Below are 14,344 nucleotides of genomic sequence, written 5' to 3'. Positions count from 1 at the left end.
CAACGTTGTTAAAGCAGGAATACTGTCCAAAAGCAATTTACAGACTCAATGCTATTCCTATCAAATTACCAATGATATTCTTCACAGATTTAGAAAGAAAAATACTTCAGGCCGGGCACAGTGACTCGTGCCTGTATTCCCAGCACTTTGGGAGGCCGAGGTGGTTGGATCATGAGGTCAAGAGATTGAGACCATACTGACCAATATGGTGAAACCTCATCTCTACTAAAAATACAAAAGTTAGCTGGGTGTTGTGGCACACACCCGTAGTCCCAGCTACTTGGGAGGCTGAGGCAGGAGAATCGCTTGAACCTGGGAGATAGAGGTTGCAGTGAGCCGAGATGGTGCCACTGCACTCCAGCCTGGTCAACAGAGCAAGACCCTGTGTCCAAAAATTCAAAATGTATATGGAATCAAAAAGGAGCCCTAATAGACAAGGAAATTCTAGGCCAAAAGAGCAAAGCTAGAGGAATCACATTACCAAACTTTAAACTATGCTACGAGGCTAATAACAAAAGTAGTGTGGTACTGATACAAAAACAGACACAAAGACCCATGGAATAGAGAGCCCAGAAGTAATGCCACCCCCTAAAATAAACTGATCTCCACAAAGCTGACAAAAACAAGCAATCGGGAAAGGACTTCCTATTAAATAAATGGTGCTGATATAACTGGCTAACCATATGCAGAAGATTGAAACTCGATCCCTTTTTAAACTATATATAAAAATCAACTCAGACCCCTTCCTTAAACTATTATATATACACACATATATATAAATTAATTAATTCCCAATGGATTATAGACTTAAATGTAAAACCTAAAACTATGAAAACCCTGGAGGATAACCTAGAAAATACTATTCTGTACATAGAACCTGGCAGAGTTTCACCATGAAGATTCCAAAATCAATTGCAACAAAAGCAAAAATTGACAAAAGGGACCTAATTGAATTAAGGAGCTTTTACACAGCAAAAGAAATTATCAACAGAGTAGACAATATACAGAATAGAAGAAAATATTTGCAGATTATGCATCTGACAAAGGTCTAACATACTGAATAAATAAGGAATTTTAATAAATTTAAAAACAAAAAACAACCCCATTAAAAAGTGGGCAAAGGACATGAACAGACACTTTTCAAAAGAAGATATACATACAGCCAGCAAGCATATGAAAACAGCCATGCTCAACATCACTAATCATTAGAGAAATGCAAATCAAAACCACAATGAAATACTGATGTGGTTTGGCTCTGTTTTCCCACTCAAATTTCATGTTGAATTGTGATCTGAGGGTTGGAGGAGGGGCCTGGTGGAAGGTGACTGGATCAGAGGGTGGATTTCCCCTTGCTTTTTTCATGATAGTGAGTGAGCTCTCATGAGATCTGATTGTTTAAAAGTGTGTAGTACAGCCCCTTCATTCTCTCTCTCCCACTCCACCATGATAAGACGTGCTTGCTTCACCTTCATCTTCTGCCATGAGTTTAAATGTCCTGAGGCCTCCCAGCCATGTTTCCTGTATAGACTGGAATTCTGAGTCAATTAAACTTCTTTTCTTTATAAATTACCAAGTCTCAGTTATTTATTTATACCAGTGTCAGAATCGACTAATGTAGATATCATCTCACATTAGCCAAGTCAAAAAATAACAGATGCTGGCAAGGTTGTGGAAAAAAATGAATAGTTATACACTGCTGGTGGCAATGTAAATAGTTCAGCCATTGTGGAAAGTGGCTTTGTGACTTCTCAAAGAACTTAAAACAGAATTGCCATTTAACTCAGCAATCCCATTATTCGGTGTATTTTCAAAGAAATATGAATTGTTCTACCATAGAGATGTGGGTATTTGTATGTTCACAGCACTCTTCACAATAGTAAAGACACGGAATAAACCTAAATGCCCATCAACAGTAGACTGGATAAAGGTATTGTGTCACACAGGCACCATGAAATACTACACAGCTTTAAAAAAGAATGAGATTATGTCTTTTGCAGCAACATAGATGGAGCTGGAGGCCATTATACTAAGCAAACTAATACAGAAACAGAAAACCAAATATCACATATTCTCACTTATAAGTGGGAGCTAAATGTTTAGTACATATGGATACAAAGAAGGGAAAAACAGACACCAGATTCTACTTGAGGGTAGAGGGTTGGAAGAGGGTAAGGATTGAAACACCACCTTTGGGTACTATGCTGATAACCTGCATGACAAAATAATCTGCACACCAAACCCCCAGAAAGCTCAATTTATCTATATAACAAACTTGCACATGAACCCCTAAACCTAAAAGTAAAAAAAAGTTAAGTTAAAAATTAAATGATGGACACATTAGGAAACTAAATTCACAAATACAATTTTTCTGACAATCTTGCTACAAAGATTACAAAAGAGCTTTTATTTTTTATCATTCCATGGCATAAATTATGTGATGTTCATAAAAAAGACTATTGATAAATATCTTTGAAGATTTGGAAAAAAAAGTAAAAACAAAAAAGAAATAAAAGGGAAGGTGCAATATTCCTATCCATGATCAAATTAAACCAGAAAGTAATCTCAACTATGGAAGACACAATCTGCCAACGAAGAATAAAAAAAAGAAAACTCTCCTTTGAATAACCTTGGCACAATTTTAAAAATACATTATAAAAGTAACAGTACCTGGATACATTATGTAAAAGTACCAATAAAACAAAGCACAAATGGTAAAAAAAAAAAAAAAAAAAAAAAAAGTTTCTTTTATTTTGTTTTCCTTTAATATTTATTATGTGGTCATTATTCTCATGATCATCAGGTAACTGCTGGATACTCAGGCACTGCAGCCATATTTCAGAGAAGAATAAAAGGAATGGTAACAGGTAAAAGCCAAAGAACTGAGGAAAATATTAGCCAAACCCTTTTTTTTTTTTTTTTTTTTTTAAGCTTTCCAGGAAGCCCCTCCTCCAAGTAACTTTTGCTAATACTTTACTGGGTAGTAGTTAGTAACATGGTCATGCCTACCTGCAAGGAAGGCAAATTCAAAAAAGGTGACTTTTTTTGGTCTGTAAATATTATTTTCCTTAATAATTTGGGCTTCTGGTTATAAATAAGAAAGGGATAGTTTATATTAGCAGAATCTACTACACACTTTGGCTCTCAAAGCTCAGTTTTTACATTCTAAATGAAGGTAATAAAGTTAAACGTGGTTGACAGAGTTCAACGAGATACTGCAGATAAAGCATATTACGAATTGTTGGTAAATAGTAAGTTATCAGTAATGCCAATTGTTAGTATTAGTGTTGTTTAAATTTCAAAATCAGTACACATCCATTACTGAAATGTGGTAAAATACACTCTGAAGTGTCATGAAAGTTTCAAGACCCTGTATTTACATGATGATACATTTCTTTTGTGAGCCTTCCCATATGGAAGTCCCAAATAAGACTTCCCATATCCATTCTAAAAATGGAAAGGGAAGGGATGGGAAGGAGAGAGGAGGGGAGAGGAGTGGCAGGGGAGGGGAGGGGGAGGGAAGAAGGGAAGGGGGAAGGATTAAAGGGAAAGAGAAGGGGAAGGGAAGGGGCTAGGAAGGGGGTGGGAAGGGGAAGGGAAGGGGGAGGGAAGGGGGAGAGAAGGAGGAGGAAATGGAGGGAGGGAAGGGAAGGAAAGGGGGAGGGAAGGGGATGGGAAGGAATAGAAGGAAGAAGGGAAGGGGAAGGGAAGTGGCAGGGAAGAGGGAGGGAAGGGAGGCAGGGAAGGGGCAGTGAAGGGGGAGGGAAGGGAGGGAAGGAAAAGGGAGGGAATGGAGGAAGGGAAGGGGGAGGGAAGAAACGAAGGGAAGGAAGAGAAGGAGTAGAGAAGGGGAAGGGAAGGGAAGAAGGAAAGGGGGAGGGAAGGGGAGAAAAGGGGAGGGAAGAGGTGAATAGGGAAGAGAAGAGGAGAATAAGGGAGGGAAGGGGAGAATAGGGGAGGGAAGCGGGAGGGAAGGGGAAAGGAAGGAGGGAAGTGGAAGAGAAGGGGGAGGGAGGGAAGGAAGGGAAGGAAGAAGGAAAGGAAAGAAAACTGCAGACTAGATTAATCCCATCAAGCGTATTAGGACCTAGACCTCAGGAGTACTTCCAAGTCCCAGGTTTGACCTAGGCCTACACTCATGTTTGTGTTTTTCATGGAAGTGAGAGCAAGAAGAGCAAACACATGTCACTCAATCTCTAAAAGATAAAGAGTCTAAAATGATGTGGCACATGCTCAGAGACATTTCTCTATTTTCACTAACAAAGTGAGACACTCCATGAGAAATCACAAGGAAGGGGTCCAAAGTAGCAGATTGCATGTCTACAACGCTGCTCATTTTTGAGACGAGGAGTATTAAGTAACTGATCCCATTTAGAAACTTAAAGAATAAGACCTAAGCATTCATCTATTGTGTTATATTTTAGAACTGGTATGTAATTGGTATGTTTTGAGCAGAACAACCAAAACCACAACTATCATGCTGTGTGTTAAAAGTTTGTAAGATAATATACTAACAACTTCACATGAATTATGTCATTTAATTCTTAGACTACCTTGTTTTTAAATAATATTATCTACATTTTACCAATGAGAAAACTGAAGCATAGATAGGTTAAATGACTTGACTGAGGTTCTTAACTGGAAAGTGGTAATCAGTATTGTAGCTCTGCATTCTGATTTTAGAGCCTGAACCAACATACTTCTTCCTGAAAATGGGAAGCACCTTTGCACCTTTTCTCTTCTAGGTCACCTTTTTTTTTTTTTTTTCTCAATAAATCAATTTTTTCTCAAACAGTCACCTACTACCTCTCTTTTTGCTCTCTACAAACTCTGGCTCATCCTCCCTCATTTATTGATGACTTTAGCACTTAGTTTATTATTTTGCCCTCTCTGCATAAATTCTAAGTCTGTGATTTCATCATCTACTGGAATTATCTTTACTCATACCTGGGCTAAAAAGCCTCTCACCTCCATGACCTTTTCATGCTCAGCAATACGTTTTTTTTTCTTCCATTTTATGGTTATAACTTTTGACCTTTACATTTATCAATAATTGTATCACTACAAAAATGTTGAATTTGAATATTACTATCCGGAAACATCTCATTCTTCTGTATTATTTAGCAATGAGTATGAATGTGTGTAACAAACAACAAAAAACCAACTAAACAAATGAAAATTTGAATTAAACCTGATAGAAGCTCTCATATAAAGTAAGTTCAAGAAGCAGACACTGGTTAGGTAGCTTCCCAAAAGCATCAGGCCTCCAGGTTCTTTTTACCTTGGACCTCTGTTACCACTAACACAAAGCTTCCACTTCAGACTCCAGGATGGTTGCTTATGCTCCAGTCATCACGTCTTTAAGAAAACTTCCCCAAAGTTGTACACTCACATCCTCATTAGCTAGAATTTTTGAATGTGGTTACTGTAAAATGTCTTCTTTCCATGTGGTCATGTGCCCTGTCAACTTTTTGTTCTTGTTTTTAATTTTTAAATTGGTTTAGGGCAATAAGCAGATATTAGTAACTAGCATTATTTTCTACTACTATTTACAGTCATTATCCTTTTCTAGCATTGTTTTAATCTCAACAACATCTCCAGATCCATTGGTCACACTCTTTTTTATTAATTATCATTTTCCTCATATTCTAATTTCCATCACTAGTCCAGCAAGAGTCAATAGCGCATCTTTAAATTTACTCTAATATCTTAATTTCCTTCTCTTTTTCTCTATTGTTCTCAACTGACTGGCACTAAATCCAGTCAATGGTCTACTCTGTTCATGTATCTATACAGCTGTTCTTAGTTGGAAGAAAATGCAACTGTGCTTTTTGCTTTACTTTTAAAATCAGGACTGCTATCTTAAAAATTACAACACATTCTGATATATTGGACTTCAACTCAAATGGGTTACTATTGTAGGCATTTGCCTCACTCCACAGACTCCAAACACCTTTCTTCTTGCTTATACTAGGCTGAGGGTCTTGGCTCACACTTTTTTGAGAAAATAGAAACAATTTGATTAAGCATACCTACTCTCATCACAGGTTAACTTAGGCTCTGAATTGATAACATCTCTCCCTTTCTCAAGGATTTCTCACCTATAATCATCCTGCCCTTCTCTGGAGTCAGTTTTTTCTCCTTTTATGCTGGATTACTCTCATAAGCATTAAAACATGCCTTAGAAATTTCCATGCTAAACATAACAGAAGCTTCCCTTGACCTCATATTGCTCCTTTAACTATAGTACCATTTTTCACTTTGGCTTGAAAACACTTTTTCATAGAAGAATTGTTTATGGTCACTGTCTTCACTTTCTCAGGCCAATCTCCATTCTTTCCCCAGTGCACATAATTTAGGCCTCTGTTCCTATAATCCTCTGAAAGTTGCTCTTGGCAAGGTCACTAATAACCTCAATGATGCCAAATCCAGTAGTCATTTCTCTCTTTTCTTTTTACATGACCTCTCAATAGCAACTGATGCCATTAATCTAGAATACGCTCTGTCTAACCTTTTAAAATATAGATTAGTCTGCTTTTCTCCATCCTTATTGCTGGCCTTTCTCAGTCTTTTATATATAGATGTTTCATACAGCTCAATGTAGGGGTTTTTTAAAATTTCTTACATACAGTCTTACTGAAGGCACATTCATTCCCTGGAAGTATTTCTAGCTCCATTATTTGACATATTTTTTAATGGACTCCTCAATTTTTTATTTCGAGCATATTTTTCTCCCTTAATTTCAGATTTGTATATCTAATACACAATTTTCTTTCTTGTAGTCACCTGATAGGTTCTCTCTGCCCACTGACTAGACTAAATCAATTTATTGAGACCATGACATTGCACTAGAAAAAGAGTTTAATTGACACAAGGGTCAATTAAACTGGCTAAATGGGAGATGGAGTATCCACAAAGGATCAGTGGCTAGGGTTTTCATGGACAATTTGGTGGGAAGGAGGTGAGGGAATGGGTGCTGAAGACTGGTTGGGAAAGAAATCATAGGGGATGTGGAAAATGGTCCTCATGCATTGCACCTGCCTCTGCCTAGGGCCACATGACTGGTTGGGTCCTGCGTCAGGAGTCTGGGTGAGGTCAGTCTGAAAAAATTTCAAAAAAACAATCCAAGGCATTACAATAGTGATGTTATCTACAGGGGCAATTGAGAAAATCACAAATCCTATGGCCTCTGGCCACGTGATTCCTGGGCAGTAAGTGATTACAGAAACTATGTCTAGATTTTAGCAGAATTCCGGGTCCTTTCACAGTTCTATTCTTATGGCCTTTCACTGGTTTTACAAAGGCAATTTCAGTCCCTGAAAAAGGAGGGAATCAGTTTTATCAAGGACTACATTTTCCCTGCTTCAAGGTTAAATTATAATCCAAATTCCTCCCATGATTAGTGTGACCTGCAACTAGGAATGGGTGAAGACAGCTTAGAGGTTAGAAGCAAGATTAAGTTAGCCATGTCAGACTTCTTTTACTGTGATAGTTTTGCAAATGTATTTCAAAATTTCTCAGATGTTAAATTGACATTTCAAATTGAATATCGTTGAAACAAAACTCTATCATCCCCCTGCCTTTCCTACTTCATCAACTGAAACTTTTACATTTCTCAGTAATCCCTGTATTGGTAAATAAATAAATACTATTCACTCTGTTGCTTAAACCAATAACCCTCAAATGACCGTTGAATCCTCCCTTAACCCATAATTCTAGTTCATTACATCTTAAGTGATTTTACCTCCCACATATATTTTAAATGTGTCATTTCCCTCCATTCTCATCCTTTCTGCTCTATCTCTTGCACTACTACAATAACCCCTTTTATTGGTCTGCAGACTTCCATTCTTAACAATTTTTTTTCATTCTGTGCAAAGTTATCGGTAAGTTAAAAATGAAATTAATTCAAGTCATTTCACCGCCTGCTTAAAATCTCTCAGTGACTTCTCACTGCATTGAGAGTGAAATTCAAACTTTACTTTCTGTATGAGGTGCTATGTAATGAGAAACCTCCTCTCTCATGCCATGCCATTCACTATGCTGGATCAGTTCTTTTCTCTGTTCCTTGTCTATGCCATGTAGCCCTGCATAAGATCCCTTGTGGTTATGATTTTCTCTCCCGGGAATCAAGCTTCCCCAGGTCTTTGCAAGGGCATCTCCCAATTGCCATTGAAGTTTCTATTTTAAAAAGATCTCTTCAAAAAGGCCTTCATGACCACTTTTTCTGAAGAAGCCTCTAGACACTCAAATCCCCATCCTTATGTTTTCTCTTTATAGTATGCATCACTGTTTGATATTTTCTTTTTGATGTATTAGTTATATTCTGTCTCCCCCTTGGCAGAGTGTATGCTTCGAGAGATCATGGACCATGCCTGCATTGTTCTCCAGATAAATTTTCAGAAATTCCAGTGTTGACTGGCATGTAGTAACTACTCAATATGTATCTATTGAATGAATGATTGACTTAATAAATGAATGGATTTTCAATGCCAAAACAAGTAGGTACTAATAGTTGCTAAGTGACTGTGACACAAATAAGTAATTTTTTCCACTACTGAGCCAAAAACCAATTTTTGTAAAGTATATTATTGATCTTATATCTTGTAAATTTTACATGTTTTTTATTTGTTTCCAGTCTTTGAAGCAAAGCAAAAAATGGTTATTTCTTTTTCTCCATAAGTCAGAGATCTGATCCCATCCACCTAAAACTTATTTTATTATAAAGGTGACAAATTACACTGGAATTTCCCTGGTGGAACTGAATGAAATTAACTGAGTTTAATATTACACACACACACACACACACACACACACACACACACAAAACATTATACTTGAATATTTCATATGAATAAAATTAAAATTGCTAATATAAGATGGTAACACTTAGATCAAACAAAAACACTTCCAGACTTAGTGTATTTATATCCTTCTTTGATTATAGAGAATGCTTCATTTCTTCATCTTAAGAACAGTTGCATTCAAAGTAACTTTCCAATCTGTTTCTCATTTGGCAAACAAATTGAAATTGGGTTAGATACACTTTCCTGTAAATCAACAGGGATTTCTATAACTCCACTTACTGGCTTCAAGAATGCAAAATTTCTTCTCTAGTCTTGCCCTTTCCTTCCCAATCCCTTTTTGTTACCCCTTATACCTTCTGTCAAGAAACACATGACCGTTAACCCCTTTATGGCCAGGGCATGATAGGTTATGAAACAAGAACCCTACCATCTCTCCTTAATACAACAAGTGTTTTCTTTGTCACACAAAGTCTACCACATTTCAAGACAACTGTCCAGGAAACTATCTTCCATGTAGCAACTCAACAATGCAGACTACTTTATCTCCATGGTTCCACTGATTTAACCATAGCTCTCTTAGGTTGGTTAGGTAGGGAAGAGTCAACTACAGAGTCATGCTATGAAGTCAGCTATGGATGTTACATGCTTTGATGTGGAAATGACATATCCCATTTCTTCCCACAGCCCATTGATTCTAACCAAGCATATTGCTCCACTTAGCTGCAAAGAGACTGGAAAAAATGTCCTTTCCTCTGCCCAGAAAGAGTAAAATTGAACAGGGTTGAACACTAGATTTTCCTGCTGCATCCTTCCAATTCCCTTTTCTCTTTCTGCTGGTAGCCTCTTCTACTGTCAGTTCAAGTTCAGATCTAGGTGAGCAATCATAGACTGTCATTCCACTTCCTCTCTTCCCTACTGTCAACGTCTCTGTAGGCCCAGGCCATTAAGCTGCAAGACTTACAAAGACAGGTATCTTATCTATTTTATTCATCAATGTGTTCCTAGTACCAAGCACCAAGTCTGAAGTATAACAGTCTCTGAATAAAACTTGCTTAAATTAATTAAGAGATATGTTTTCACTATTTGACATTTTCTAATAGATGCAGACTTATTTCTTTGTTAAATAACTAAATATTTCCAACTTCTGTTGAAGCACTTGCTTGATGCTCCAGCATTGGTGAAAAGAAAGTGCAGATTTTAATAAAAGCAGTGCTTTCTGGAGGTGGGGGGCTAAGGGAGGGAATAGCAGGGGGTGGGGGGCTAGGGAAGGGATAGCATTAGGAGTAATACCTAATGTAGATGATGGGGTGATGGACGCAGCAAACCAACATGGCACGTGGATACCTATGTAACAAACCTGCACATTCTGCACATGTACCCCAAAACTTAAAGTAGATAAAAAAGTAAAAATAAATAAATATTTTACTACAAAAACAAGAGTGCTAGCTGATATATTGCTCTTATGTGATTTTTCTTGGATTGAGGCATGGTTTATACAGTGGCATGCATCTCTGATTCTCCCTACATTAACTTTGTAGGCTCTGCTTTTATTATTCCCAAGGAGTCTGTGAATAGTATCTATTTGATGTGCAGAAGTGTGGTCCACCTCAGAAAGGAGTTAGTATGCTTAATTAAGAAAGCATTCCTGAATCTGACACCATGCATTTCATCCTTGTTTTTGAACTATCTGCCTATTTCCCACCTCCAGTCCCTGGCCCTAAGAGCATTTCCAGTTACCTCAAGTTGTTTTGAATTTCCAAAACAATTTTCAACATAAAATTAAATTTTAGTTCATTTTAACTTGGCAAACAATAAATGAAACATAGACTGTGTTGCAAAATTGAACAATAGGATATTGCCTCTGTCAAAGGACAGTAGGGGCAGATTGAGAATCTCAATAGTATTCCTCTAGCTGATTACACAACCAGAAGGGTCATCATTTGTAAACCTCCCAAAGGGAAAATCTTGACATGAAGGCTTAAATCAGAAGTTAAAAAGGTCCGAGATACAAAAGGAGAAATGAGAAATAAAATATCTATGGAGAATATTCCCTTAATTATAAACTATATCTTTTCTATTTTTTTCCATAGAAATACATACATATAAAAGCATGTATATTGATACATATGTAACACACCAGGAGAAATTTCTTTCCCTAGCTTTAACTTATAACTAAAACTTTTAAATTTTAAAATCATTTTTAAAATCTTATATTTTTCATAGTCTTAATAAGTCTTCCTGACATATCATAATCAAAGTACGCAGAAAGCAACATGACACATCCTCCTAATGCAAACTTCATCTCCTTTTTCCATTTTTGCTTCTGTTCACTTTGACCTCCCTGTGCCTTTATATAAGTGAAGTAAGAATTGCTATGTCAGGGGAGCATTCAGTAACAACCATTTAATATCCTAAATTTAAGTCACTAAAGTGTTACAGAAGGATAAGGTGCACAACAGTGGAAAAAATCAAAACGACAACCCCACTTTGTATGGCAGATTCATATCCTTTTGCTTCATCTGAGAACTTCTGAGAGTTTAAGAACCTATCCTGTCACCCCACATTTCTCAAAGCTAAACAAATTTGCCAGCCCTATGGCCCCACAATCATCTAGATGGGGGAGGGATTCACAAGATCCACTGATTCTATAAGTTTCTATTCTGCTCTTAACTAAAATGTAAGTCTTAAGATGAAGATATGCCTTTCCCCTCACTTGTTATTATTCTCAACCAAAATATTATTTAATAAAATTCTGAGAAGTCAGTAATGCCCTCATCGTTTAGAGACTTGAATCAGCTGAAACTAAATGTAATTTGGCTCCCAGTTCTCAGTGGAAAGAGAAGCCTAAGATAGTGAATTATGCCAGTGTAGGTGGAGATATTGACCCCAGAGAAGCAGAATAAGGAATCGAAGCCTAGGGAATAAGATGAAGGGCTCCAGCCAGGAAGACTTGGTGGAGCTGAGTGTTGTTAAAAGCCATGAACTGTCTAAGATTTTATCCCACTTGCAAACAAAGAAGAAACAAAATTTCCTTTAGGCAAATTTGCTCTAAAGGAAAACACCTTATTACACTGGACGATAGGCAAACCTGCCCTCTTCTTGAAAGGGAGATGCGATCTCTATCTTCCAAGGCTATTTGCTATGCATCCTTGCAACGATAATTCAGAGTAAAAGGGAAGTTAGTGCCTCTGCTCCCAAGATGTGATGAAACACAAAAGATCAGTGGAAAACTGTCTCCTAATGTGTATGTGTAGCATCTGAAAAGGATTTCATTGAATGCAAACCCTGTCTCTAGATTTATCCTACATTTCGATTACATTTTCATAATTCACAAGAATATATGCACACACGTGCACACTCATATACAAAAAGAAATACCACATGTACAGATTTCGTTTTGTATAATATCACTGCCCTCAACCCCTTAAAATTCAAAATCAAAATTGACTACGAAAATTTATTTCTTCTTTGCCTAAGTTATAAAGTTTAACACAGCCTCAGACAGTTTAGTTAAAGTACCTTCTTCAGTTCTCTGTAGCAATGTTACTCTTACCTTTTGGGGTCACCAACCTACTTAGGAATCTAAGTGAAACTGAGGACCCCTTTTCTAGACAAATAAAAACACACAAAATATGTTACAGAGAATATTACAGCTTACAGGTTTTACAAATTCCATTCATAGGTGTCTTCAGTGAAATATTAGCTTTGTAAGAAGAAAAAATGCATATTAAATATAGAAAAATCTAGATTAATATTCATTTGTTGACAGTGGCAGGTTCAAGTTGACAAATTTTCTGTTTAACAAGAAGAAAGCAACATTTGTTTTATCTTTATATTTGGAACTGTATCTGATTAATAATAGTCTACTTTTCTGCCTCTCAGCATAACATCTTACTGGAGTTTCAGATCATTTCCTTAGTGTTATAACTAGGAAATGGATGCTTTACGTAAAAGCCATGAGTTAGCTGTGCATACATTAGTACAGGTATCACAAACCCAATTGCCTACAATGGTAAGAGGGATAAAGTAAATAACAAAGCAGACTTGGCTTGTAAAGAACAATGTGACACATGTGGAATGGAATGGTGTGTGGTGATAAATAGCAAGTGACACTCAGCTTCAGTGTGGGGGTTAATAACGATTACTAGAAACTGGCAAATCAGAGTGTGCAAGCACTGTTGAAAGTAGGCAGCTGCTAATCAGGTATAGCAAACCACCGGGCAAGCTAAATGCTGTCTCAGTATTATAAAATACCCCTTTTACTTTTGAAAAAAAAGTTCAAGTATAGCTTTTTTTAAAAAAAAATAAAATAAAATCTTCTATTTTAAACATGTTTTAAAAACATTTTTAACATTATTTTTTAAACAATATACAGCAAACCCAAGCACATCTGTTCATCATATTTTGCCTGAAGCATAAAAGAAATCTCTGTTTAGGAGATTAAGATAAACACATTTTATCCCAGAACCTACTTTAATGGTGTTTTTAAAAATGAAGTCTATATGGACTGCATTTTAAAATTCTAGTTATTCAAGAGTAATAACTGAAGTAAGATTTTAGTGACACTTTGCATTTAGTGTTTTCTAATTTGTAAAGTATTTTCCCATACCTTAGCTCACTTGGGCCTCTGAAACCCTAGTAAAATATTTATAGTGGTATAGAATATTTCTGTTTGTACACAAAATTTTTGAATTTCAAAGAAAAATTGATATTCACACATTGCACAGCTGGGAAAAGTACAGAGAGAGAATAAAACATGAAGTTTTAGAAGCTTTGTTCAAGCATCATTTCTTCTGTTTTACCCTGTCTCATATACTAGATGTGTCCATCTGTTTCACTATTCAGAAAGATGTAGCATTTATTGAACAACTACTAAATATCATACTGGGCTAGGCATGTTTATAGATCTGTGAGCTGGTTAATATGTTCCTATTTCATATGCAAATAAACTGAGGCACACATACTAAGGAAACCAACCAGTCATACTTAGAATAAATGACAGAGTCTGCCTTGGAATAGATGGTACTGTCAGACAGTACTATCTGAATTTAGATTCTGTCCTCAGGCTGCAGAGTCCATCAATCTCACAATAATGATTGATGGCAGAGACTCCAGAAGATGGAATGAATATCAGAAGTGATGTCCTACAACTTGCCCATCTCCATTACGTTTTGGTAAATAAAGCCATGTGCTTGACTCGGGCTATAAGCTACCATTTGACTATGGCCAACCAGGGTGCATTAGATACCCATCCTGCCTACTATGAGGACATAAACAGAAGGTGGCAGTCTGAACCCAGAATTTACATTTGATTTTTTTGAGCATTCATCTATTAATACCCTTGGCACAAGAAATGGCAATCAGGCTGAAACTGGTGGCTCACACCTGTGATCCCAGCACTTTGGGAGACTGAAGTGGGCAGATTACAAGATCAAGAGTTTGAGACCAGCCTGGTCAACATGGTGAAACATTGTCTTTACTAAAAATACAAACAAACAAAAAAAAAATTAGCCAGGCGTTGTGGCACATGCCTGTAGTCC

Source organism: Cebus imitator, unplaced genomic scaffold (genome assembly GCF_001604975.1).
Source record: "Cebus imitator isolate Cc_AM_T3 unplaced genomic scaffold, Cebus_imitator-1.0 Scaffold115, whole genome shotgun sequence".
NCBI classification, from domain to species: Eukaryota; Metazoa; Chordata; class Mammalia; order Primates; family Cebidae; genus Cebus; species Cebus imitator.
Note: the sequence above shows the minus strand (reverse complement) of the source record.